The sequence below is a fragment of the Amblyomma maculatum genome, chromosome 10 (genome assembly GCF_055883805.1).
Source record: "Amblyomma maculatum isolate TAMU_Amacu chromosome 10, ASM5588380v1, whole genome shotgun sequence".
NCBI classification, from domain to species: Eukaryota; Metazoa; Arthropoda; class Arachnida; order Ixodida; family Ixodidae; genus Amblyomma; species Amblyomma maculatum.
In genome coordinates this window covers 108,551,656-108,579,629 of record NC_139353.1, presented here as the reverse complement: position 1 = coordinate 108,579,629, position 27,974 = coordinate 108,551,656, and positions in this window count along the sequence as shown.

The following is a 27,974-nucleotide window of genomic DNA, read 5'->3' as shown; positions in this document are numbered from 1 at the left end:
AAAGCCGCTGGTCGAACCCATGCTAGTATATTTCACAGAATGCTACCAACGCGCTTACTTGAACCTTAACCTTCATTTTCGCGCATTCTTTGTGCACGCATTCCTCATGGGGCAATGGATATGCACCAGCAGCATTACGTTGCACATAGGTATGTGAAGCCTATTGGAAGAATGTTCCTGGAATTTTCAAAAACACAGTCTGTGACTTCTGTGAATGCGCACTCCAAACCCTTGTGGAGATTGTGCTGCTGTTGTGAATATTTTAGGAAGTCTCGAAAACTTTCATGCGGAATTCTAACTTGCTGCCCAAGCTGCAGCCTCAAATTGGTCGACACTCAAGAATTGATGCGCTCAGGCTGCCAAGGTTTAAGTAGCCGAATAATGTACTGAATAAAAAATATGGCCGCTGAACTTACCCTGCCGATTATTGTTCAAATGAAGCGTTTATGATCTTGTTGCAAGGCTGAGTTTGTAAACTCATAGATGAGCGCTATAGGAGGTATGCAGTCATCAAGAAGTGGTATTTGGGCCAACTCTTTGCACGGATTATCTCTCCAGTCATTGCAGGAGAATGAATATATGGCGCCACTCGCAGTGTGGCTCGAACAGCTGCCTCGTTTCCCTCAAGGCTTTCCACAATACTTAAAGATAGGCTTTGTATAGTCATCTAAAAAGAATGAGATGGCTGCTAAGAGACATTATATCCTACAGCCAGCTGAATACAATTTGATGACAGTTAGTCTAAAGATTCAAAAAGACATACTAGTCTATAACCATCAAAGATATCAGATAGCTGCCAATCCTTAGCCTAATAGACATAGGATAGTCTAAAGGTATGTAAAGCAGATAGCCACCTAAAGAGAATCTTATAGCTACCATTCTTTGCCTCATAGACATGTATCAGTCTATAGCTAGCGATAGCAGGTAGGGACAGTGGCAATTTCGTTAATCCATTCATGCGCGTCACTATTTAGATGATGAGGCATTTGGCTACTTTTTTTTGCGGTCCTCCCCACCTTCCGCCTTGACCCCCCCGCGAAGGACGAGACCGCCCTCGGGGAGCCAATGCGCCGCGCACAACGAATGGAATTGGAAGTCGAGACAGCACAAGAATAAGAAGAACGTATTCCCACTGTTCCGGGGCAGTGGTACCCTCGATGTCAGTACGTCTGTGGGATTGGTAAAGTGGAGGTCCCCACACTCTGGTCCTTTTTAAGGCCGTCATACATTTGTGTACGCGGAAACCGCGAACCCCCTCTCCCCCTGCTGGCAGCGAAGTGTTAAAATCTTGTAGTCATTCTGGGCAAAGCTCAGGTCACGCAGAATCGATACCGTCGCCGGTGCCAGACCGCGCGATACCATTCTGTAACCGCCGACAGTATCGGCTTGGAGTTCCCAGGCCGTTGTGCAATTAGATCTGGAATTGCATATTTGAGGGATTTGACATCGTGCGCTTGGGCCGAGGACACTCCTCGCCCACTTACCACTTGGACATCTAGAACAACTGTTTGGCCCCCTTTTATGAGGACCAAGTCCGATATCTTTGCTCGCTGTGTGGTACGGTAGTAAGGGCCAACAGCGACCCCAAATCTGTCATGGCGAATGGAGCGGGTGTGATCAGCCCTATGGGAAATCTGGGTAACATGACCAGTCTCTCCGGGGCGGAGCACTGTGCTCGGCACTGAATGGGCTCATTCTCCCTCCCCCTCTTCGTCCGGGCAAGGACTGGCATGCAGTTAAAACGTAACTTAACGATGTCAATGAAGTCCCTGCCAGATAACTACGATGTTCCCTCCCTAATCCAAGTGCATGATCCAGGGGCACTACCTGCGCCCCTCAACGCTGCGCCATCAGCACTCAAGTATAGCTGTTGCCGCCAATAGTCCTTAAGCTTATTTGCAGTGTCCAGCTGCATCTTGTTATAAAACGACCTTCTGCGCGCTTTCTCCACCTCATCTGTCATGAAAGACAAGGTGAAGATGTCTCTACAGGATTCGTTTTCAGAGCTTTCCATAGTGGCTATACGTCGTAATCGCAGGCATGGCACCGTGACACGCATGGACATAATTCCGAGACCCCCATCAGCTACTGGTGCATGAAAGATGGGGAGCGCGACATCGTGCGGGAGGCGTAACCACCGCCGCACAGCTGCACGGACAGCCTTGTCTAGTTTAGTGAGCATTTTTATTGAAGTCGGGCCAAGCACGATCCTGTGAAGAAACAGAGGTAGGTGATAGGGGCGGAGCACCACCAAGCGTTGTTGCGGCTTCAAAGGCGCCGCACTAACGCGCTGCAGCAGTTGTTTCAATTCCGTCTCTATCCTTGTTGGCTTCATTCCCATTGGTGAGAATTGGAGACTGAGATACCTCCAGGATGTTTCGGTCTTCGCCGCCGGAATGACGCTCGTGCCGATATGGAACAGAAAATCTGGCTAAATTTTGGTAACTTTCCTCTTTGCATCTGGTGTGATAGAAACTGTGAGGCTTTTCAGGGCATTTTTCTCCAAACCTCTCGTACCAAGGTATGCATACAGATTGTCAAGTAGGTCCTGTGGACCTTCGGGTGTGGACGCAAGAAGAACCAAGTCGTCCGCGAGCGCCATAGCGTTGACTGTCAGTGACTTGCTTCTGAAGGCAATACCTTCGGGGCATGAAGCCAGCCAGCCATCAATCACCAGGCTAAAGAGCATAGGAGACAGGGGGTCTCCCTGTCTCACTCCACGAGTGGGCTTGGCATATAACGATGCCCCCTGAAAATTCAAAGCTGTGTCCGCCGTCTGGTAGAATTCAGAGATGTACATAAGGAATGGCGCATCCAGACCCTTTCTGGATAGTCCTTCGAAAATAGCTTCTTTCGTTACACGGTCGAAAGCTTTAGCGATGTCGAGCGAGGCCATGTAGAATGGTCGGTATCGGTGCCGATCCCTTGTTTAACACCCCCGCCAACAGGTATACATTTTCAGCACACCCGTCAACGGGGATGAATGCCCTCTGCCTGAAATCGAGGGGCACTTCCCTCTGCAAAGGAGCGGCGGCAAGCACTTTATGGAAGAGCCGGACCAAGGCCGGGGCGACCGTGATAGGCCGAAAATCCCCGGGCTCCCTCGCATCGTCTTTCTTTGGGATCAAGATGGTACGGGCACCCCTGAGGCAAACAGGGAGACGCCCGATCAATATAATAAGGGTCAGATCGACCTTAAGGACAGGAACGGGCACCAGCCCTAACATCTCTTTCTGTAAAACCGTCTGGTCGAGGCGCCGAGTTTAGCATCAGCATTGCGTCCTTCAGTTCTTCGGTCGAAATTGGTTTGAAGAGAGACACCTCTCCAGCCTCTATCTGCTCCGGTCTTAGCTCCACAGATGGGTGTGGCGCCTTCATGACGCGCTTCCAGGTCTCTAAAAAACGAGAGGGGTCCTCCACGGTGGCCACTCTAGAACCGTCAAGAATGTCCCTTGCACAGGTGCTTTGATTCTTCTTGAAGACCGTCTGGGTTTGAGCGTACTCAATCTTTCGCCTCTTCCTTCTGCTTTTCGCATTTGTGCTCCTAGGACCTCGTGCTCGAAGGGAAGCTTGCAGCGGCCACTCGTCGTGAAAGAAGTTGCTACGCAGGTAGTTGTTTAGTGGTAGCATTATGTTCTCACCATCCAGGTGCAGGTTTCCTAACGTCCACAATGAATCAGCTGCGATAGATCTTGGACAAGGTTTATTGAGCAGGGAACCGAGCTCCTCCCGCAGTACATCATAGGGAGCGGTCACCTCTCGAACAGCAGACGGACCAGATGTTGCACCTTTTTTACCCATGGCTTCCTGCTGCTCAGGAAGAGGCTCGAAGTCTAGAGCCATGAGGAACTGGACTAACCGGTTATATTACGGCTGCCATCTGTGCGATTTAATGCTGTCTAGTGTTTGTTGCATAAACAGTCATAGCTAGTAACTAAAATGTCCCTGAATTGATCATGGTAAGGTAGCCCCCCGAAAATGTGCCTAATAAGAAAGGTTTGCATGGCCAAGTGGGCGAAGTGGAACTGCGCCATGACTGGTCATTGAGCCCACTTGACAGCACTGCAAGCCCCCGCTAGGGTGAGCCGCAGTGTTCCAAAGAAAAAAAGTAATTTTGTTGATGTACAGGCAAAGAGTGGTAAGTCTCGGGGGCAATGGGAAAAAAGTTATGCAACGCGCCGAGAAGCCGGTAAAATGAGACATAAAAGCAAGTAAACTGAACACAAAAACACTGAGGTTAAGGTAAAATAATAAAAATAAAAGGACCTCGCTAAACAACTAATCTCCCGAATCTGCTGAGCACAATGATGCTGCCCGGCAGTGCCCTAGCGGAGAGCCAACCAGGGTCAGCTCTCGTAAGGCCTAATGCTTGACCGGCAGCTACGGTAGTATTACACAGCATGGAGCGGGCCCCAAACGCCATCCCCCAAACGGAGACGGTCTTCCCCGGGAAGTGACCCCTCAGGCACTCGTATTTTTGTCTCCTATGCTCGCACATGCTCCTGAGAATGGACACATTTGCATCCCATGTTACTGCGAAGTCTACAATGTGGACCTCATCACCATCCTCGACAATCATGTCCGGCTTTAGCCGGGAACCAGTGGGTGCAGGATACGTCTTCTCACGTATAATGGTTGCAGTGGGCTTTTTCTCCCGCACCATTTGCTCAACTTGCTGAGCCAGGTAGTTGTGCCGGGCTGTCCTCGGTTGGTCTAGTATCCTGCATTCTTGGAGGATGTGGTAAACAGTCTCTGGGGCTCTCTTGCAGCGCCTGTAGATACGATCTGCAGGATCGGTTGAGTGCCGATTGCGCAGAGTCCGTGTGGGATACAGATTCGTGCGTAGGCGGAGGGCCTTGATTCGATCTCCATCCCGAAGGAGTTTGGAATCGTGTGACAGCCACGCATTGGCTGCAAATTGTGCTTTGTGAGCAAAAAGGGCTTTATTATTGTAGCCTCCCTGCAGCCTCTTCCACCACTGCAGGGGGCCTTTCTTTATTGCACGCGCAAGGTCCTGCTTCGCAGTTGTGCCTTCAGGCACCTCAAAAGCGTCAGAGATGCGTTTGTAGCTCTTGTTGAGGACAAGATCGAAAAGCTCATCGACTGCGGGTTCGCCGAGCCTCAATAGCCTGGCGAGGGCCTTCAGCTGGACAGCTTGCGCCACTCGGCTTAGCTGGATCAGGCCGAGGCCGCCGCAGCGCGATGGCATCCACAGATGGGTGTTAGGAAAACTGTGGGGCAAGTGCAATGCCTTCTTCACAGCCTTTCCAAGGAGGCGGTCCAATTTCCCGGCTTCTGATTCCACCTTCAAAGAGTTGGAAGCTGTATAAAGAGAGGCCAGCATGATCAATTGTCGAATACAGTGAAGTTTCTGGAAAGGCTTCAATGCAGCGCCCGCAGTTAGTTCCATCAGCCTCATAGTTTTCTCGCCGGCCACCTTGGGGGCCTTGTTAACGAAAAGGTCTAGGCCAAGGTATCGAATAGAGACGAGATCGCCGGCCACAGTGACAGGAGGCAGCTCATAGTTGAAGGACTTCATGGCATGATCTATCCCCCAACTAAAGTACTGCGTTTTCAGCGGATTCAAGGATAACCATTTGTTTTTGAGGTAATCCTCAGTCTGATTTAGTAGGGCCTTAAACCTCTCCAAAGTGTCAGACACCCCGAGTAGGTCGTCCGCGAAGCAGAGGCATGAAATATGTGAGCTGCCGAGGGAGAGGCCTAGAGTGGACTCATTGAGCCGCTGGAGAAGGGGATCTAACACACAATTGAAAAGGAAGGGTGACAAGGGGTCACCCTGCTTGATCCCTCTCCTAACAGGAACCCTGATATCATCAGTGGTACCGTCGGTCCAGAACGTAGTGGTGGAGTGGCGGTACATCTCTCTGAGTACCTCTATGTACCTGGCGGGCACCCCCCGTTCCTGCAAGGCAGAAAACAAAGCCAGGTGCGAAATAGAGTCAAAGGCTTTTCGAACGTCCAGGCTGGCTGCAAACAGTGGGCGCCGCTTCTTTTTAAAGGCGCGCATGATAGCCTGGAGGAGCAGCAGGTTAGACGACGTGCTGTTCCCGTCCGCAAAGCCAGCCTGGAAGCGATGGAACTTATTGTTCGCCGCAAGCCGTTGCAGCAGAACCTTAGCAAAAAGCCTATATAATATAGGCGAGACTGTAATAGGCGTAAACTCGCCTGGGCCGCTAGGGTTGGCGTACTTGGGAATGAAGATCATCCTAGCGACTCGCATCTCCAATGATATTGTGCAAAAGACAAACCAGTTGTTAAGATTTAGCATTAGGACACTAGCAGGAACCTTATGGAGCTCAGGCACCGTAAGGCCATCTGGGCCTGCTGCTGATTTAGTCTGTTGTTTCCTAAGAGCGGCCGAGACCTCGTCCACCATGAAGAGGTCTTCGGAAGCCTCCAACTGGAACTCAGAGTGCACCGGGCGCTCTAAAGGGAAGACTCCCCACCAAAAATGTCGTCGTAGAGGTATCGAGGTAGGTCCGATAGAGGGCAGCCCGGCGACTCCCCACCAATCAGAAGTGCATCGCCCAGAACAGCAGGGAGATGCACTTGTAGAGCACCCAACTTGTAGAGTCCGAACTTGTAGAGCCGCTGATGGTCGAGAAATCGTTTTTTTCTCCGCTGTTTGCGATTGACGGGCTCAACCTGGGGAATGTCTCTGGGCTGTTTTGTCCTAGGAGGCCTTCTCCGCACACCAAAAAAATCGAGTATTGCATTTGTGTCATGTGTTGACAGTGGCCCAGTGCGTAGTGCAGAGGCCATACCGGGGTTGGTATAGCCGGCATCAAGTAGCTCTCTTTCCACTTCTCTAATATCCAGTCCTAATGGCTGAGGAGAGGGACTAACTTGCACCAAGGGCGGCAAAGACGGTGGAATCGGCCTAGCTTCTAAAGCCAACTGGAGGACATCACGGTATCTGTCGTCGCGCCTAATCTGCGCGATTGCCTGCACCGATCGCGAAGGAAATTTAACATTATTCTCCTTTACTCTTCTGCTAGCACCCAATGTAGCTTCCGCTGATGCCAAAGCCGCGAGGTAAGTGTCGGCCCATCCGCAGTTCGAAGCTTCAGCTCGTAACCTTTCTCGAATTTGGCAATACTTCAATGTCCGTCGAACGTGTTCAATTGCCGCCTCAGTTCTCTGCCTGAAACTAGCTGCAAGGGCCGGCAGCAGAGGCATTACACGACCAAAGCTGAGCTCAACTGATGCTAGCTCTTCCAGCTCTTCAGGCGTCCACCGACCGCTGACACGTGGCGGCCGAACCGGCCGAGCACGGAGACTAATGGCAATTGAGCCGCTTTGCCCACTTGGCTCAGTGAGTGACGCGCCGGCGGTTGCAGATGAATCATAGGTACAACCCATTGAATCTACCGAATCAGTATCAGCAACCGGTGAAACACCAAGAGGATCAGCAGGCTGCTGCGCAGCCATGTCAACCACGTCGATACCAGCAGCGCTCGGCAGTCCGCGAGAAACATCTAGGGAAACCTGAACCTCTTGAAAGGGAGCGACCCCAAATGCACGCTGGGAGAGTCATGCGAAGCAGTCTGTTGCATAGCCGCAGCATCCCCAACACCAGCAGTAACCCCAATCGCACCCACAGCATCAGGCTGACCACTCGGGATGTCATTTGAAACTGTAAAATCTGGACACACCTGGGACCGGTCGCGTTCCTTCTTCCTCCGACACTTCGTTGAGTGTGAGGATAACACTTGAGAACTGGGTTCTTAGGTCAAACATTTCCACAACATCGGGGCACCATGCGCGTCACGATAGTGCTGTTCGAGGCGCACGCGGGAAGAAAGGCGCTTTGTACAGATTTGGCAAGCTAAAATTCCACGGAACTCGTGTTTTTGCCAACTACAAATTTACGCACCAAGTTGGGGGAAGCCATACTGGCCCAAAATTGCGTCTTCCGGGGGGAGCAAAAAAAAACAAAAAAAACTATTGCACCACTATACTAACTTAACTCTAACTATACAGAATGCACACACACACACACAAAACAGACTATTGCACTACTAACTTAACTATATTCAAAACACCATTCATGTCAACCGGGGCGTCCACCGAAAAAAAAATTCCCACAAAAGAAAAATATTGCTCGGCCGAGAATCTATTGTAGATCCCCCTAAAAGACTCCAAACCAAATAGAGAAGTGGAAATGACAAGGCAGACAATTTCAATAGGAAGAAGATCTCTCTGAAGGATCAGAGGCGCTGATGCGGGCTAAAAGAACACCCGGGCCAACCAGCGAACCCAAAGGAGCAAGCTCCCACCTCGGCAAGCTGGGGGCGCTGGTGCGGGCGAAGCACCCGCGCTAACCAGCGAACCCAAATGGAGTGAGTTCCCACCTCGGTAACGAGGGCGCTGTTGCGGGCGAAGCACCCGGGCCAACCAGCGAACCCTGACTAGCGGAGCGAGCTCCCACCTCGGTAAACCGAGGGCGCTATTTAAGGGAAAGTCCCGGGCCAACCAGCGAACCCGTCGAGAGAGACTCTCCTCCCTGGTGCACCAGGGGCGCTGCTTTGGGCTCGGAGCCCGGGCGTGCAGCGAACACTTGAAAACGAGCCTCCCTTCTCTGGCGTCCCAGAGGCGTTGCTTAAGGCTGAAGCCCAGGCTACAACGAGGCCCGCAGTGTGTTGGTTGCTATTTAGAGTAGAGCTCAGGGTAGGAAGCCCGGTCACAAAAACGTTTATAACGCGGGGGGATTAATTGCCCTGGTCTGCTAGGCGAAATGGCCAGATGGATGAACCACTGCCAAATAATGCGTACACCTCCGATTGCACCCCGCTCCAAGATTCAGTGAGCCAAAGCCCACGCAGCCGCAGCTGCAGACACAAAAGAAAGCGGCGCGTCGCACTGTGCGTGAGGTCGCCTTCGGCCTTGGCCGGACGCCTGAAAGAGTTTCACTGAGACAGAAGATTTCGCACAGTTCCTTGGCTTGACAACGCCTGAATGGTCGGCTCATAGCACTCCCTGATCAAGGCAGACAACTTGTCAGGGCCAGGGATCACCACGTGGAAGTAGCCAGACCACGAACCCCAAACCAGGCTTTTGCTACAAGAGAGTCATTGTTACTTCCGCCGGTTACCCGCGCATTTTTGAATTTCTTCAAGTTGACATTCCGTGTTGTTGTTGTTGTGGCTGTAGGAAGAAGGAAAAGGAAATGCACGGGCATGCTACTGGCTCTGTAGCTGAGCCACCTCCGCTGCCTCGTGCAGTTAGAAGAGAAAATAGAGAAGAAAGAAAAACAAGAGGGAAAGAAAGACGCGCGCCGCAACAACAGCCGTCGTCCACCACCAGCGGTGGCGTGTGCAATGCCGGCCTAGAACAGATACAAATTCGGTGCCAGGCCAGCCTCCTGCCGCAAGCGGCGGCGACCCACCTGTACCAGCCCCATGAGGGGAAGCCTGCTCCTCCTAGCTTCCGAGCTTCCGAGTACTGGGCAGAAGATCCGAGCACTGGGCAGAAGATCCTCAGATGGTCAAAATTACTCCGTAGCACTCCACTACGGCTCCTCTTTCTCTCTTTCCACTTTCACTCCCATATTCCTCCCTTCCCTTATAGCACGGTTCAGGTGTCCACAGACACAAGTGTGACAGATACTGCGCCTTTCCCTTCCTGTGAACGAATTATTATTATTATTAGTCTATAGCTAGCTAAAAGGGTTGATGGCTGCTAATCTATAGATTTAAATATACAGTCTATAGCTATAGCCGCCTAGAGAATCATACGATTACCAGTCTTTTTGCCTCAGGGGCAAACTTTAAACTAGCAGCTAAACAAGGTTTGATGGTAGCAAGTCTATACCTTTAAACCGATATACTAGTATATAGCCATCTAAAGAGAGCCAGATGGCTACCAGCCTTTCGCCTTTGAAAAACAGATTATTCTATAGCTCTAGGCCAAGACGATTTCATGGAAGCCAGTCTATAGCTTTAAGTATAGATTCTGGTCTATAGTCATCCAAAGAGAAATATAGTTGTCACTCTTTAGCCTCATAGACATACATTATTCTATAACTAGCTAAAGAAGGTCTGGTGGATGCTGATTTGTAGCTTTAAGTATAGATACTTTAAATATATTATCGGTGGATGCTGATTTATAGCTTTAAGTATAGATACTGATCTATAGCCATCTAAAGAGAAACATATAGTTACCGCCCTTTATCCTCATAGACATACATTATTCCATTGCTGGCTGAAGAGGGTTTGATGGGTGCTTTAAGTATAGATACTGGTCTATAGCCATCTAAAAAGAATCGTATAGTTGCCGCTCTTTAGCCTCATAGACATACATTATTCTATAGCTAGCTAAAGGAGGTTTGATTGGTGCTGATCTATAGCTTTAAGTATATATACTGGTCTATAGCCATCTAAAGAGAATCACACGGTAGCCGCTCTTTAGCCTCATAGACATACATTACTCTATAGCTAGCTAAAGAAGGTTTGATGGGTGCTGATCTATAGCTTTAAGTATATGTACTGGTCTATAGCCATCTAAAGAGAATCATATAGTTGCTGCTCTTTAGCCTCACAAGCATACATTATTCTTCAGCTAGCTAAAGGTGGTCTGATGGGTGCTGATCTATAGCTTTAAGTATAGAGACTGGTCTATAGCCATCTAAAGAGAATCATATAGCTGCCGCTCTTTAGCCTCATAGACATAGATTACTCTATAGCTAGCTAAAGAATGTTTGATGGGTGCTGATCTATAGTTTAAGTATAGATACTGGTCTATAGCCATCTAAAGAGAATCATATAGTTGCCGCTCTTTAGCCTCATAGACATACATTATTCTATAGCTAGCTAAAGAAGGTTTGATGGGTGCTGATCTATAGCTTTAAATATATATATTGGTCTATAGCCATCTAAAGAGAATCATACAGTAGCCGCTCTTTGGCCTCATAGACATACATTACTCTATAGCTAGCTAAAGAAGGTTTGATGGGTGCTGATCTATAGCTTTAATTATATATACTGGTCTATAGCCATCTAAAGAGAATCATATAATTGCTGCTCTTTAGCCTCACAAGCATACATTATTCTTCAGCTAGCTAAAGGTGGTCTTATGGGTGCTGATCTATAGCTTTAAGTATAGAGACTGGTCTATAGCCATCTAAAGAGAATCATATAGCTGCCGCTCTTTAGCCTCATAGACATATATTACTCTATAGCTAGCTTAAGAAGGTTTGATGGGTGCTGATCTATAGCTTTAAGTATAGATACTGGTGCATCTGCATGTAAAGAGAATCATATAGCTGCCACTCTTTAGCCTCATTGGCATACGTTATTATATAGCTGGTTCAAGAAGGTTTGATGGGTGCTGATTAATAGCTTTAAGTATAGAATCTGGTTTATAGCCATCTAAAGAGAACCATATCGTTGCCACTCTTTAGTCTCATACACATACATTCATCTATAGCTAGCTAAAGCAGATTGGATGACAGCTAATCTATAGCTTTAAACATATATACTTGTCTGTAGCCAACTAAAGAGAATCGTATAGCTACCACTCTTTAGCCTCATATATATACATGAGTCTATAGCTAGCTAAAGAAGGTTTGACGGGCGTTGATCAAAGCTTTAAGTACATATACTAGACTATAGCCACCTAAAGAAAATTGAAAGGGTCTAAGTCTGTTGGTTTGCGTACATATGTTTTTCTGTTGCTGGCTATAGAAAGATCAATGCTATCATCTCTTTAGCTGCTTTGGCAACAGACTTGTCAAGATCCAGCTGTAGACACTCATATTGTCATCTATAGCCAACTATTAACGTCTATAAGAAGTGATATATAACCATAAAATTTTTTTGTAGACGACCATAAGCTTTTTTTGTATGGGTGAATTTTTTAACTTTTATTACCGGGCGAACCACAAGAAGGGACGACGACAGACAGAGCGAAAAGAGCGCTCTTTTCACTCTGTCTGTCGTCATCCCTTCTTGTGGTTCGCGCTTTAATACAAGTTTATATGAACCAACTAGCCCGCCAAGCAACCGTTCTGAAATTTTTGATTCTTTTATGCATCATCTGTTTGCCCTTACATGAAGCTCGTGCAACTTTGTTGTCCCTTTTTTAATTGTATTTTTGTTCACCCCTGCTTGATGTCAAAAGACGCAACAGTGTTACTAAATAAATAAATAAAAAATAATTAAAGTCCCATCCATCTGCTGGGTCGCTTTCCAAAGCCTTGCTTTGGAAGCCGCTAGATTGTAGTTTGCGCCAATTACCTTACTCGGTTCTGCGAAACGGCGGCTATCCCCTCAGCTACAGTCCATCAAGTTCCGCGGTTTGTACTCCGTTCATTGATCTTACACCATAAAGCACCGCGGGTTATAATAAGTGACCGGGGTAGTCACTTCATGGCGAATGTTGTCGAGGAGCTCCAAAATCTATGTGCAACAAATGTTCGCCACTCCACACCTTATCACCCGCAAATGAACGGCTTGACAGAGCGCATAAACAGAATGTTGACAAATATGATTTCATGCACGTGGCTGCGGATCACGAGAACTGGGACACAATCCTGCCTTTTGTCACACATGCCGTAAGTACAGCCACGCATGAGACTACGGGTTATATCCCTTACTTTGTTCTGTACGCCCGGCCACCATACTACTGTCACGAAATCGGCGCCCATTTTCATCAAGCCGGTACAGCGCTAGCCGCGCGCGGCGTCGCGTGGAAGGCATGGAGAGCAAAGCCCCCTTCCCCGCGCGGGAGAGCGCGTAGCTTTGTACGCGTTGCCGTGACCCTCTTTCCCATTGCCCGGCGAGGACGGTGGTTCATCGGCCAGGAATGTGCCAGGCCTTTCGAGAACTTACTATGGGACCTGGCCAATGACGACGCGCGGCTCGACTGGAGGAGAAGAGGGAGCTATAACCAGCGAAGCTATGTGTGTGTGCGCGCTTGCTTTGGCGCGTGTTAACAAACAGACGCGGCGCGCCCTATTTAAAGCGACCGCGCCGCTTGTTGAGCCAGTCAGTCAGTCAGTTCGTCCGTGTTTCGTGACGTATTCGCCTGTTCTTCGGCTGGACTCCCGGGGATCACCCGCTGCTGGCAAGCCTACGGACTTTCAAGGGAGCGGCGCTCGTCTCGTATGGCGGCCACATCGTGACTCTTGAGGCGTCGGACTGCAACAGTGCCCGGTGAACAATTTGGTGTTTGTTTATGTACTCTCTCGTGTTTCATCTGTTGTAAAGCCTCTACGTTATTGGATACCTGTGATATTGCATGCTTAGCGTTTGTTATTCTGTGAACCTCTCGTCTGTAGTATTTCAAGTGATCTTGTGTATTCCTCTGTATCGTCACTTGCTGTACATAAATTGTGTTTTGTTTGTTACTTCTGACTCCGATCCTTACTCTGGTTTGAACCGGCGACCGCTGGGCACCAAACGACCACCCCCTTCTGTCACTACAAGGTAGCTGGATTCCGGCTGAGCTTGCCACGCAAGTCGAGGGCATCTCCTTTGCGACCGGAGAAGCTACCCCCACTCACTCTAAGGGTGTCTGGGAGTGTGCGCACCGTTAAGGGCGCATCGTTAATAATACCCCCTCAATTATTAACGGGTGACAACTACACTGTGCACACCATATTGCCATTCTCTCTAAGCGATGAACCCTGCATCGCTGAAACTCAGTTCCTCGCAGAAGATGCTCGGCGACTGGCTCGCCTGCGGACCATTGCTTCCCAATACCGCTCCAAGGAACGCTGCGAGAAACTCTGTCGGCACGTTACCTACGCCTCAGGCGATGCAGCCTGGTATTGCGACCGCTACGAAAGCGTGGGTTCAACCAGAAATTATTGGCTCATTACGATGCACCTTATGTGATCATTAACCGCATCAGTGAAGTGACATACGAGCTTCCACGTATTACTGCGACAGGCCGTTGTTCGAAAAAGCTGAACTTTGACACGTTGCGCGCTTGAAACTGGGCCACCATCGTGAGACGTCGTAACTCGCCCGGCGGGCTTCGGCTGCGCAGGGGAAATGTAACGGATTGCAAAGAAGACGAAGATGTGCTATAGAAGAAGAAAGAGAAAGTATTGGACGCGTAGAGCGACAAAGGGCTGACTGCTGACACTGTACCTCTGACGTCCCGTACGACCAGTTCCGCCTCGTACGAACCCAATCCTTCACCGTATCGCGCGTGCAAGGTTTCAGTGCCAGGTTTAACAAATGCTCTAAATAAAAAAAAACGAAAATCTTTCTACTGTTGACCCTGTGTGCTACGTCAACGATAAACTAGATGAACAACAAAGTGGCGCGGACAATTAGTGGATAAGTTAGCTGCGCTTTCAGCTTACAGCGCAGCAGCTTTAATGGCTCCCGTCGAAAGCTCCCCTTCCGCTCCTTCATTCGCAAGCGTGCCTTTTTAGTGCTACTCTACAAGCACATTCGCTAATTTATACGTCTAGCATCCCTCACATACTCATTCCGTCGTGATCCATCATGTTCCAACTACCTTTCCCCTTATGCCAACCTTTCCCACTGCCTATTTTCATGCCTAGTTGCATTGCAATCGCGTTTCTTTCCCTTGCCCTCCTATACTCTCTCGACCTGGGTGGACAGCTTGGTGCTCAGGTTGAGGAAAAACAATGCCTGGTTATCCAGCAGGCGATCGATGTATTAGGCGTCGTGTTGCGCTTCACAAAGTCTTCTACTACTACTTCTCATTATTACACACTCACCACAAAATATGAAATACTTCATGAAAATACATGCAAGGCCGCTGCTTGCACTATAGCTGTGCGGTGCTGCATGTATCGCTAAGGATTATGCGACAGTTTTGGGACCCAAAGTTGCCGGGTTCAGATCCCACCCTCCTCCAATTACAATACTGATATCGGGGTTAGCACCGCCTGTCAACTCGGCCTTCTCATGTTTGCTGCTGAAGTAATAGAATTGGAAGACCACTTAATGTCCGGCCATATGACCTACCAACAAACATTGGTCACACTCATGATTGTAATATTTCATCCACGAAACCATCACTAATGTCGACACCTTCGATGCCATGGACTCGAAGTTCATAAAATCGCGTAAAACTTGCAGGTGCTTGTTGACATACAGCACATGGTGTTGGCCTTCTATGGAAACACAAATATCGAAATTACAAGTAAGTCAGCCTTCAGGGGAGGGCTGGAAGACAGCACTGTCCAGCTCGGACCTGGAACTCCTGCGTCCCCTAGTCCATGAGCCCGGGCAGCCGCGACGTCCAAGTGCGTCCAGAATAGTGGCTGCTATCATACGCCACAGCCAAAAATCATATCAGTGCATCTCTAAATGCTTTCTCCTACATCGACGTTTGATTTAAAGGTGGGCAAGGCTTTTACTGACATCGCATTATGTGTCTTTAAGTTGCTAGTAAAGCGTAGCGGTTTTAGATATTGCTGTTGATTAATGTACACCTCGTCATAATTTCATTGTGATGTGAACACACAAGGTATTGCTGTTGGTAAAAATAAGAACCGCGCAAATTATATATACATCGTTGAAGAAAATGACAGGACAGATGCCTTTCGTGTGATTTTCTTTCTTCCGTGCGTGTATTTCCTACACTTGTTTCCATTACAAATAGCTATGCACCAGCTCGCAAAATTTCAACTTATGTTAAATAGAAGGTATTCAAGATAACAAATGGCCAGTTTCTTTGTTTCTATGCTTTCAAAATAACATGAAGTATAAATATCTCTCCAGTGGTGTTCTTCCAAGTGAACGACGCAGGCTCGTGGCATGTTTTTACTTAGCCCGTGTTTGGCAATTTCTTACTGCGACAGAGGCCGAACAGACATTTCATGCCATCACAATTGCTTCTTCCGCTCCGAATCACATGCAGCCGGTTTAAAAATGTGGATTTAGAAGTGGTCACGGTTGCTGGCTCTTTTCCGTCATTGAACCGCTTAAATATGGCCTGCTAAGGAGTTGATGGTGACTTTATAATTGGTGTCATTGCCCACAAAAGGGCATCATGCTCAAGCATACCTTCTGTTTCGTTGGCGTGCTACGAGCTTGCCTACCCTAACTGTTAATAACGAGCATGACACTCTTTCGTGTTGACGTTGTGGCCCTTCGTTTCCTTTCTGAGCCTCTGTCGCTCAGTGTGTCCATACGCTCACGCTTTGAATACATTCAGTAGTTAGTGGCGCTCATACTGTCTACTTCCTTGTCTCGTCTCCTGCGTTATTTTCTTCAAAGATACTGCTCCATCTGTCCTGGCTCATTTTAACCCTTCGGCACTGACGGAACTTCGAACCGACGCCAGTGGCCACGGCATTGTCCTGTTTTTTCCCAGTCCCCACATGACATCTCCCGTGTAATTCCCTATGCAATCCACTTGTTATCTCCATCCGAGCGCAACTACTCTTTCACTGAAAGAGAATGCCTCGCACGGTTTCGGCGTTGAATAAATTCCGCGCGTATTCGTCTGGCCGCCCTTCTACGTGGTGACATCTAGCGTAAGAAACGTGACCTTCTCTGTGTCGATTGAGAAAAATCTGGACTTGAACGCACATTAGCAGTTCAGTACTGGAAGTGATTGGACGGCAAGTGTATTGAAGTGTTTGCTTGGAAGGAAGCAGTGAATTTCGACCGTCTTGTAATTAAAAGCTTTAAAAAGGAAAAAGAAAACATCTGAAATAGTCTCTTCAAAGGAGAACTGAAGTACATAGTCATGATCCAAACTCGTACCACTACCTTAATCCATACTTGCAAAGCCGCCAAGTCTGCACTTGGTGCGAACCGCACAGTCCAGAGGCATCACTGGCTGCTTGGAAAACACACAGTAAATAGTAAGACATAACTCGTACATTGAGATTGTTCCCAAGAGCTGTCGGAATAATAGGAATATATTTGGAATGTAGTACTCTTATTCATGGATCACTGCCTTGTCGTGACGGAGGGGCTTGCGAAACTCGATGAAGTCGTGAGCTCTGCTGTGTAGGGCCACCCAAGATAGACAGGTCACGGCAGAGTTCTGATAAAACATGATTCACTGGAGAAGGTAATGGCAACCCATTTCCAGTATTTCCTGCCAAGAAAACCCTATGGTCAGACACAATAGCATTAATGATATGGCGCCGGAAGATGAGCCATCTAGGTTGGAAGGCGTCCCACATGTTACTGGGGATGACCAAAGCGCGATTCCTAGTAGCTCCAGGATGAATGAAGCGCCTGGGCTAAAGCCAAAAGGATGCTCAGTTGTGGATGTGTCGGAAAGCGACCTGAAAGTCCGATGTTGCAAGAAGATATATCAGATAGCATCGTGGATTGTAAGATCTATGACGCAAGGTAAACTGGATGTCGTCAAGCGAGAAATGGGCAGATTTAACATTGATATCTTGGGTATCATCGAGCTCAACTGGACCGGAATGGGAGAATTTAGTTCCAGCGACCACTATGTCTTTTATTGTGGGCACGAATCCAGGAGAAGGAATAGGGTCGCTCTCATAGTAAGCAGAAGAATGGGCAAAGCAGTGCTAGGGTACAACCCCAAAAACAACCGAATGATTTCACTTCGAATCCGAGGTCTCCCTTTCAACATAACAGTTATCCAAGTATATGCACCAACCACTACTGCTGAACAAGCTGACGCTCAGAGATTTTATGCTGACCTATAATGCCTTTTAGACCACACTGCATCATCAGACGTCCTTTGTCTCATAGGAGACTAGAATGCTAAGGTGAGGAGTAAAGGAATGTCCGGAATTAAAGGCAAGTTCGGTCTCGGAGAGCCAAATGAAGCTGGGCAGAGGCTAGTAGAGTTTTGTCAAGAAAACAACCTGGGCATAGCGAATACTCATTTTCAACAGCACAACAGGCCCCTGTACACATGGACTTCACCGGACGGTCTGTACGGGAATAATATTGATGATATTCTTTGCCTACAGAGATGGAGAAGCGTTGTAGAAGCAGTGAAAACAAGGCCTGGGGTCGATTGTGGCACCGATCATCAGCTTCTTGTTGCCAAATTTAAGCTTCGATTGAGGAAAACGGAGGGTACTAGAAGGCCTATCAGGTATTATCTGGATTAAATTCCATCAGAATATGCAGTGGAAGTGAGGAATCGATTTCAAGAATCAGATCTAGACGACAGAGAGCCTGAAGAGATGTGGACTGATGTTCGTGATATGATAGAAGCTGCTACTAATGTAGTTCCAAAGCAAAAAAAAAACATGCAAGAAAGCAAACTGGTTATCTGACGAGGCTTTGCAAATAGCTGAGAAAAGGATGGCAAAATGTTATGGGGAAAAGAGAAAGATACAAGGTTCTCAATGCGGATTTTCAGAAAATAGCTAGGAGAGATATGAATGCCTTCGTGAGCATACAGAGCCAAGCAGTTGACGACAATAGCAAATGGAGGAACACAAGAGCTCTGTGTAAGACAATCAAAGATATCAAAGGAAGCTTCTGTGCTAAGCTGGGCGTGATAAAGGACAAACAAGGAAGGCACCTCGCTGAAGCCTCAGAGATAAAGAAAAGGTGGCAGGATTACACAGAACTGTACAAGAAGGCCCGGATGTGCAAACCCAACGTAAGACAGTTGTGATTACTGATCTCGAGCCGGGCATCCTGAAGAGTGAAGTTGAAGGGGCCTTAGCCAGCCTTGCTAAGAACAAAGCTAGCGGAAATGATGGCATTCCAGCTGAAGTGCTTCAAAACCTCAACTATGACGCTGTTAACGTTCTGTATACAATATGTCAGCAAATTTCGACAGCCCTTCAGTGGCCGCAGGATTGGAGGAGGTCAGTTTAAATCCCCACTCCAAAGAAAGGTAGTGCCAAAGATTGTTCCAACTGCCGCACGATCGCGCCTATTTCGCATGCTAGCAAGGTGATGTTGAAAATCCTTCAAAGTAGGCTGAGCAGTATGTGGATCGGGAGCTTCTGGACGTACAAGCTGGGTTTCGCAAGGGCAGAGGAACTACAGACCAGATTGCCAACCTTCGCTGGATCATAGAAAAAGCAACAGGGTATCAAAAACCCATCTACTTCTGCTTTATTGATTATGCGAAAGCGTTTGACTGCGTAGATCACAGCAGATTGTGGCAAGCTCTCCAAGAGATTGGAGTTCCAATTCACCTGATTTGTCTCCTCAGGAACCTTTATGAAAGGCAAGAGGCCACAGTCAGAACTGGGCATGGTCTTACTGATTGGTTTCCGATTGAGAAAGGAGTGAGACGAGGCTGCATGCTGTCGCCATGCCTATTTAACCTATATGCTGAGTGCATCATGAGAAAGGCCGGTCTGGACGAGTCGTCAGCCGGAGGGAAGATTGTCGGAAAACGTATCAACAACCTTAGATATGCGGATGATACCACTTTTGATGTGCGTACAAGAAGAGAGTGAGAAATTTGGGCTTAAACTGAACATTAAGAAGACAAAGATCACGGTGTCTTGCCCTATCAAGTCCTGGAGCATCAAGGGACAAGAAGTGGAAGCTGTGACAGATTTTTCTCTTCTTGGGCTCCAAGGTTACCCCGGGAGGAGACTGCAGCCATGAAATTAGGAGACACCTGCTTCTGGGAAAGAGATCCATGGCTAGCCTTGACTGCCTAGTAAAGAGCAGAGACATTAGTCTGCCAACCAAGATCCATATTACTCGTGCTATGGTCTTTCCAGTTGTGATGTATGGATGCGAGAGTTGGACTGTGAAGAAGGCTGACCACCGAAGAATTGACGCGTTTGAGTTTTGGTGCTGGCGGAGGCTCTTGTGAGTGCCTTGGTCTGCAAGTAGATCAAAACAGTCAATATTGTCGACCATAAACCCTGACTGCTCATTGTAGGGTCAAATTCTAAAGGTAAAGCTCAGCTACTTTTGTCATCTGATAAGAAGAGAGGAGTCGCTGGAGAAAGATTTGATTTTGAGAAAGGTTGAGGGTCACCGGAGAAGGGATAGGCAGCGAACGCGATGGTTCGATGGCATCCTCGATGCGCTGCAGATGAAGTTATGTGAGGTTAGGAAGATAGTGAGAGACCAGAAAGCGTGGCATGATATGGTCCATAAGGCCACAAAGAGTCGGACACGACTGAACTGAAGTATATTACTGCGAGGTGGTGAAGGGTTGAGTTCCTACTGGTAGCATGTGGTTGCTTCTGATTTCTGTAGATAGAGGTCTCACAGAGTTGAAAGCATTATTTCGGGAGACATGATTACACCTTCAGTTCAAGGTGCTGACAGCTTGTGCTGCTTACCGGGCCTAGTTAATCAGCTTTGCTTGTCTCTCAGGTCCGAGATGAACAAGGCTACCTCCTACTGCTCTCTTCTTTACTAATCGTTTGTCTGATAATAATGCCACTCATTTCAATCATTTGGCACTTTACCTGTTAATGTCGACTAGCTTCTTTGATATGTAGGTTGTTATTTAATAAGTACTTTGTTTTCTACACATGTCTTGTCAAACATTGGGAATTTTGGTTACATGTTTAGAGTAGCTTAAACCTCAATAATGGCTTTCTTGAGAGAGCCTGCTTTTGCAGCCATGTTTTGTTTATGCCAAGCAATAAATTCTGCAAGACAGTTTGCTATTCATTCTCTGAGTCACCACATGTTACCACATGTTACCATGTGAAAGTTTGACAATATTACATTTTATTCTGCTTTAGCTGCCTGAATGCTTTTTGCTTGTGTGTTGGATATTCTAATTGTATGTGTATTTTTTCTAAGTATTTATATTATGTTGTGCAGTAGGAGCTTAGGAGTTAAGGTTGGGTGCTCTGTGCTTTTTGACAACTTGTACCACTCAGTATAGGGAGTGGCATCGCTAGGGTCAGCGCCACCCAGTGCAGTGGCATTCCCCCCCCCCCCCCCCCCAGCCGATTGCCGAATTGCCACTATCAAGCAAAGGATCAAGCAGGGTCTCGGAAACGGTACTCTACTATCGATCATATCCATACCATCAATCAGGTGATAGAAAAATGCTCGGAATATAACCAGCCCTTATACATAGCATTCATTGATTACGAAAAAGCATTTGACTCAGTTGAAACCTCGGCGGTGATGCAGGCATTGCGAAAGCAGGGGGTAGATGAGCCGTACGTGAAAGTGCTGGAAGATATATATAGTGGCTGCACAGCAACCATAGTTCTGCATAAAGCAAGTAACAAAATTTCCATAAAGAAAGGTGTTAGGCAAGGAGACACAATCTCCCCAGTACTATTCACAGCTTGTTTAGAGGAAGTATTCAGAGACTTGGAATGGGAGCAGTTAGGGATAAGGGTAGATGGAGAATAACTCAGTAATCTGCGATTTGCTGATCACATTGCCTTGCTAAGCAACTCGGGGGATGAAATGCAAATAATGATTGATGACCTAGACAGGAAAAGTAGAAAGGTAGTCTTGAAAATCAATATGCAGAAGACTAAAGTAATGTTCAACAGCCTGGGGAAGGAACAGCAGTTTACATTAGGTAGCAAAATACTGGAAATAGTAGGCGAATACGTCCACTTAGGACAGGTAGCAACCGCAGATCTGGACCATGAAAAGGAAATAACAAGAAGAATAAGATTGGGATGGAGCGCATTTGGCAAGCACTCGCAGATTATGACTAGCAGCTTACCGGTATCACTCAATAGGGTAGTATACAACAGTTGCATCTTGCCTGTACTCACCTATGGGGCTGAAACGTGGAGGCTAACCAAGAGAGTTCTACTTAAGTTGAAGACAACCCAGAGGGCTGGGGAACGAAAAATGGTAGGGGTAACATTAAGAGATAGAACGCGTGCAGAGTGGGTCAGAGAAATAACTCAAGTTACCGACATTCTAGTAGAAATTAAGAAGAAATGGACATGGGCAGGACATGTAGTGCGAAGAGAGGATAACCGATGGTCGGTGAGGGTAACAAACTGGATTCCAAGGGAAGGAAAGCGTAGCAGGGGGCGGCAGAAAGTTAGGTGGATGGATGAGATTAAGAAGTTCGCAGGTGTCAAGTGAATGCAGCTAGCACAGAACCGGGTTAAGTGGAGAAACATGGGAGAGGCCTTCGCCCTGCAGTGGGTATAAACAGGCTGATGATGATGATGATGATGATGAAATGCGAATTTTATTTGTTGGGCACGTGAGCAGATATGCACACAAATAACTAAACAGAAGCGATGTGGCAGGCACTGACAGGACTATAACATGGTGGAAATGTGGGCTATTTCCTATACGGCTGGAATATCTGAACCCGGGAAAACCATGAGAGCATGTAGATGTGCTGTCTTGTGCTTCATGTTATTTTTGCTGGCTGAAAAAACTCATCATAGAGAACCTTTAATATTTTATGCTCGCAAAACAGCACTGTCATCTGTAGGAATGACAAATAATAAAAGAATAAAGCATCAATACAATTTAGACCATGTGATAACGCTTGCTGGGGTATGAATAGAAATAACAATGGATAACTAAGCAATGTAAAATCCAAAGGAAAAAGCTCCAACACACAGGAAAGAACTGAAGTTATAAAATAAGCAATTATGCCGGGACTTCAACATCCGCACCGCAATAGGAACAAATGGAAAATTATTTCTACAGCACAAACGAAATAAGCATGCTGCACGATTCGTATCTAGAATGTTCAAGAAGTGGCTGACGCATAAAAAGTGAAAACACACTATTGTGTTGTGCTGCTCTTCTCGGATACCTTCTCAGTTTTTTCGCTGACGAACCAGAACCATCCACAGGCCCTATTCGCAAATATAGAAAGCCTGCATCCAGTCAACCGAACATTTCAAAGGCTGAAATGCTCTGTAGTAGCTGCCCGTGCAAAAGTAATTCAATTCCCAAGCTTCGGATATCCAGGCGAGGAAATGATTTAGCCAAACAGCGTCAGGATCTCGCATAGAGAGAGGCTAAAACTAAGTTTATTGCTTGTGTTTTCCAGTGCATAATTACGTCTTTGACTTTGTCTAGAGGAATTGTTTGTGCTGCAGCTCACATGGGTAACGACAAAGCTTACTTGCATATCAAGACATTGCAAGCTTTCATGATATTTCGTGTTTCGTGGTCACGCATGTAGCAGGATTGATTATCCGTACTGTACGAGTGAGTTTAGAAGAAGGACATCTGAAGCAGGCAGTTTTAAGAGGTCAGGAAATTTAAGACTAGCAAGTAATTGTAGGTCCACGACTATGCGACAATATTTGTTTCAAATTTCTTGGTATTAGATGGTCTCAGTACAGTACTTCCACGCATGGTAAAGCACTTGTTATTTGTCTGCTTCGTTACAAATACTGCTATCTTACATGCGAGGTAACGCAGCGGCGTTTCATCTAGCGTTACACAGATACACCTGGAAGAGTTCTTATGTTTCTTGTCAATCTTTTGAGGATGACAACTCTAATTATGTGTGCAACACACTCCCTACTGTGCTTACTCAAATGGAAAAAAAACCTACCTGTCCAGCTCTCACCGTATCTTGAGGCCCATAACGGCACCAGACGTGTAATTCAGACAGCTGCTCTAAGTAATCACAGCCCCTCTGTGCAAAAGCGGCAAGCATACAGTGCCAGCGTATTTCTCAGGTTTCCATCCATTGCATTTCATGTGTGCTTGAAGCTGCGCATTTTGATGCCCATGGGTAAAGGTAAACCCTTTGTACAGGGCTTCTGTGTCGGATCATATGGTGGTCTGCACATTAAGATCCAAAGTCCTAGCAGCAGCTCCCCACTGCATCAATTGTGGATTGAATGGTGCTGGCTAGCTTCACATGTCGCAATCAGAAGTCCTCATTATCATGCTGCAGTTCGGGGCATTAGGCTGCATGCAATAAAACGGTGACAATGTTAAGTATGGCCTCATAAAGGAAGTCCACAGAGAAACAACCCTTCAGCCTGTTGAAGTAGTTTCAATGAAACAATTAGTACCACGCCGGCCATTTCACTGGCCACAAACTGTGACAGATAACGACAGGTGATTTACTTTACATTCCCTACACCAGATTTCTCACAACAGAATGGTGCAATCTCTGTTTTACATCCGGACTGAAAAGGTACAAATGCGTATTGATGCTATGCCAACACAATATATTTTCTCTTGACTACACTTCCTAAAGAACCTTGACTTTGTTGGAAGTGCTTGCCTACTCAGCTCACTTAGCCCCCACTCCCTAGCTGCTCCTGGTGCGGTCTGCATCCCCCTAGTGACGCCACTGTGTCCAGGAAATGCCAAGTGCAGTTTTCTTTGTGCTTCGTATGAACAGTCTTTCCTCCATCTGTGCTTTATCATGTTCGTTTGTAGTTCTACTGAAACGTTCTTGTATTGCATACCTTTTATGTGTCACTAGAGATGTGATATTGGAATTTGTGCTTTCTAAGTGGCTCGTTAATAAAATAAAATATTTCAGTGTTCACGTTATCAAATACTTGTAGTGCAAATTGTTATTTTGCTAGCATGTGTACAAACAGCAGTGCTACTATTTTTGTCATGCACAATGCGTGATGTGCAAAAGGGTTGCAAGGGATAATGGAGCGGGCGAAGCTACGACACATCCGGTCACCCTACAGTTTCCTATTAGAATGACCCATATAAGTTAACAAAAAGTAGACGACATAAAAAAGCCGCTTGTCGAACCCATGCTAGCATATTTCACAGAATGCTACCAACGCGCTTACTTGAACCTTAACCTTCATTTTCGCGCATTCTTTGTGCACGCATTCCTCATGGGGCAATGGATATGCACCAGCAGCATTAAGTTGCACATAGGTATCTGGAGCCTATTGGAAGAATGTTCCTGGAAGTTTCAAAACCTCAGTCTGGCACTTCTGTGAATGCACACTCCAAACCCTTTTGGAGATGGTGCTGCTGTTGTGAATGCTTTAGAAAGTCTCGAAAACTTTCATGAGGAATTCTAACTTGCTTCCCAAGCTGCAGCCTCAAATTGGTCGACACTCAAGAATTGATGCGCTCAGGCTGCCAAGGTTTAAGTAGCTGATTGATTTACTGAATAAAAAATATGGCCGCTGAACTCACCCTGCCGATTATTGTTCAAATGATGCGTTTATGATCTTGTTGCAAGTCTGAGTGTGTAAACTCATAACTGAGCACCATAGGAGCTCCGCAGTCATCAAGAAGTGGCATTTAGGCAAACTCTTTGCAAGGATTATCTCTCCAGTCATTGCAGGAGAATGAATATAAGGCGCCACTAACAGTGTGGCTCGAACTGCTGCCTCGTTTCCCTCAAGGCTTTCCACAATACTTAAAGGTAGGCTTTGTATAGTCATCTAAAAAGAATGAGATGGCTGCTAAGAGACACATTATATCCTACAGCTAGCTGAATACAATTTGATGACAGTTAGTCTAAAGATTCAAAAAGACATACTAGTCTATAATCATCAAAGATATCAGATAGCTGCCAATCCTTAGCCTAATAGACATAGGTTAGTCAAAAGGTATGTAAAGAAGATAGCCATCTAAAGATAATCATAGCTACCATTCTTTGCCTCATAGACATGTATTAGTCTATAGCTAGCGATAGTAGATAGGGACATATGATATGTTGAGGCAACCAAACAGAGAATAAAATAATATGCCTTTGCCCGTGCCACTCTAGGTATAACAGGCTCAATCCAATCGAATATAAAAGAATTGGTCCCGTAGGACAAGCTTGGTCTGGGTTTGCACCCGTAGGCGAAAGAACCCGAAGGTTCCAAAAAAATGCGGGAATCTCTACGCAGCGGCCCACAGCCGGGAGCGAGCCCGGGGAGATCCCCCGTGATCTCCCCTGGGAAGTAGAGGGAAGGCATGGGACAAGGGAAAAGGAAATGGGATATAGGGAAAGGGTTATGGGACTATAGGAGGGAACGGGGCAGCTTAGGGAATTTCTCAAATGATGCTGATTCGATTCGAGCTCCAATTCCTTGGCCTCAGTTGAGGGCGAGCATTCGCTTTAGCCAATGCACGGCCCTCGGCCTTCAAGCGCATTCACATCCACATCACGTTTGCCGGGTCTCCGCCACATGAGACAGGCTGCTGGGCCACATTGGGGTTCCCCGTCCCCCAAGTCAGGCTCCCTCGCCCCGACTGTACTAGGGCTACTGGAGGGGCGCATTTCGCCGTACTAGGATTCTTTCAGCCCTACTCCAAGGTACTAAGAGAGGTGCCCAGAGCCACCTGTTGTAGACAATCCTCTCACCGTTTTCTCTCCAACATAGTATGTTGACTAATTTCTGGTTGACCAATCCAGGTTCACCGTCTGATAGTGTCCGCAAAGATATTCGTGCACACACCTACAGAGGTACGGCACTGAGGGGTCGCCACTCCCCTTTTTGGCCCTGAGTCAGCGAGCGGGTTCCCTTAGTACTTCGCGAGCAGTGCCACCGGGCCCTCGGCAGCGGGCTGGGCTTTCCCTCGGCCAGCACTACCGCCCAGGACCAAGGGTCTCGAACCCCCCGCTTCTTCCGCGGTTAGCAAGCCGCGGTTCCTTGCGTACTACGCGGGCAAAGCCACCTTTAGGTGGCCGGCTGGGCTTACCCATGGCCTGCCTACTAACCTCGGTTCTGCGGGGCGTTGCCCCCTGGAGGAGGTCCAAGTCAGCGAGCCGCGGTTCCTCTCGTACTACGCGGGCAGCGCCATTGTTCCCTTGATGGCCGGCTGAGCTTTCCCTCGGTCAGTCGTACCGACTCGGTTCCTCGCAAGGGGTCTTTACTTCCCCTTGAATGCAAGCATATGAACCAGCCAGCCGCGGTTCCTCTCGTACTACGCGGCTGAGCCATTGTGCCCTTAACAGCCGGCTGGGCTTTCCCTCGGCCAGCCAACTGACTCATATCATTGCGCGGTCTGACTCCCCTGAGTAGTTCTGCGTGTTCGTTGAAGATACTGACAGTGAGGGACACATGTGCTTTAGCCCAATGTGCGACCACCCTCTTTTCCCGAGTTTCTGGCTTACTCGAAACCATTTAGGCTACATTGACACCGTCTTTTTCGCCTTTTCGAGCCTAAAGGCAAGTTCCCCAGAACCTGGACTTGGTTCGCCCCAGTCGCGGCCCCGCGAGGACCCGCTCCCCCTGGCAGCGGAAACCAACGTGTCCGCGGCTGGGAGATGCGCTCTCTCGCACCGAGGGGTAATTTTGATCCAACGTACGGAGTCAGCTAACTGCATTTCCTTTAGTACTCTGCAGCTACGCCGCCGTTCCCTAGGCGGCGGGCAGGGCTTTCCCTCGGCCTACCGACCGCCCCGTACATTGATAATTTTGTTCTGCTTTTAACCGGATCCACGTGCCAAAGTCCGAACCCCTTCACACTTGCCCCCGTGTTAGGCGTCGGGCTACGTGGGCGCGGCACGCTCACAATGCCGCAGGGAGTAAGCTGACAACCTCTCCGGGGATTCGCAACCCCTTAGTATGGGTTCCGGCTGCACCCATACTGACCGCTGGCCGTTGCAACTGGACAAAGCCTAGCAGGCTTAACCGCTCTGGCCCATCCAGCTGGGGGGGGGGGACCGCGTGCAGGTCGCCAGATCGGATTCCCCCCCCCCCCCAGTAGATAGGGACAGTGGGAATTTCGTTAACCCATTCAAGCGCGTCATTATTTAGATGACGAGTCATTTGGCTATATTTTTTTGCGGTCCTCCCCACCTCCCGCCTTGACCCCCCGTGAAGGACGAGACCGCCCTCGGGGAGCCAATGCGCCGCGCACAACGAATGGAATTGGAAGTCGAGACAGCACGAGAATAAGAAGAACGTATTCCCGCTGTTCCGGGGCAGTGGTACCCTCGATGTTAGTACGTCTGTGGGATTGGTGAAGTGGAGGTCCCCAAACTCAGAACCTTTTGAAGACCGTCATACATTGGTGTACGCGGAAACCGTGACCCCCCCCCCCCCCATCAGGCAGCGAAGTGTTAAAATATTGAAGTCATTCTGGGCAATGCTCAGGTCACGCAGAATCGATACCGTCGCAGGTGCCCATACCGCGCGATACGATTCTGTAACCGCCGACAGTCACAGCTTTGAGTTCCCAGGCTGTTGTGCA